Source organism: Mesitornis unicolor, unplaced genomic scaffold (genome assembly GCF_000695765.1).
Source record: "Mesitornis unicolor isolate BGI_N332 unplaced genomic scaffold, ASM69576v1 scaffold12213, whole genome shotgun sequence".
Lineage (NCBI taxonomy): Eukaryota > Metazoa > Chordata > Aves > Mesitornithiformes > Mesitornithidae > Mesitornis > Mesitornis unicolor.
The window spans coordinates 1-1,292 of record NW_010175390.1 but is presented as its reverse complement, the minus strand read 5'-3'; positions in this window follow the sequence as shown (position 1 = coordinate 1,292).

The following is a 1,292-nucleotide window of genomic DNA, read 5'->3' as shown; positions in this document are numbered from 1 at the left end:
CGGGGGGGACCCTCCCGCCACCCAATAAATGAAGCTGTGTCTCCTCGCCAGCAGCTCCCTCTCCTGCAGGTCAACACAGAGCAAGGACACTTGTCAAGCACAGCCGCACAGTGGGGACAGCTGGAGGTGCCCGCTGCCTCCGGCCTCCGCCTTGTGTGCGAGTAGAGCCCACGCGTGGCTGTGACCTCCACGGACCCCTCTCCCCAGGGAGATCCACGCTGGCCAGGGCAGGGGCTGGTACAGGCTCTCCCCCTTACCATCTCTACTGCCACCACCTCTGGCAGCGTCGTCTCTGGTGTCTCTTCCTCTTTGTCCCGCTGCAGCTGGCTGCAGGCAAGAGGGCTTGGTTGGTCGAGGTACAGACCTCCATGGCTACGTGAGGGTTCCCCTTCCAAACATCCATCCACCCACCCACGCAGGGCCTGTGCTCCCCCGTCACACCACGTTCTGCACATTCCCCCCACCCCATGGCCTCCTGCACCAGCATTGATAGTCCCATCCATCACTGTGGGTGCTGCAGAGAAGCCCCTGGGCACCCGTGTGGGGAAGACGGGCCCAACTCACCAGGCCTCTTCCTCCTCCAGGGGCTCTTCAAGGTCCTTTATAGCCTGACGCAGCGCCTGGCAGAATGAAAGGGTGCGGGTCTGAGCCTGCTGCGGCCCTCCTCCAACCTCCCCAGCCCAGGGACTGTGGGCAACAACCCACCCATCTTCCCCCAGCCCTCTCAGCACTACCTGATTTTCCTCCTCATCCTCCTGCAGCCAGGCCTTCCTGTCGATATAGCGCTTTTGCTCCAGCAAAACAGTGGGCCTACCATGGGAGTGGCTGTGCTGGGCCCTGGGCACCCTCATCCCTCTCCAGCCCCAGGGCCTGGCCCACTCCCTACCCCAGCACCCCAGGGTGCTGGAAGACTGGGTGACTCGCAAGGCCAGGCATAGGCAAGTGATGGACGCCCCCAGGGCCTGGGGAAAACGTCCTTCCCAGTCACGCTTCTGCCCACAGCCACGGGGCAGCTGGTGCTAGGGGAGCTCCTGGAGCAGGGACAAGCATTGGACAAGGCCAGATGGCCTCCAGAAGCCCCTTCAAAGCTCTCGGTCCCAGCTGACTCAGCTCTGGGGAGATGTGGGCAGAGGAGAGAAAACCAACCTTGTGCTTGAACTTCTCGGCGGCATCGCGCAGACTGTGACGGTTCTTCTCCTGCACATGGAAAGGAGAGCACGTGTTCAGGGTCTTGCAGCCCCAGCTCCCACGGACCCCCAGCTCCCACAGGAGGCCCTCCACACCTAACGGAT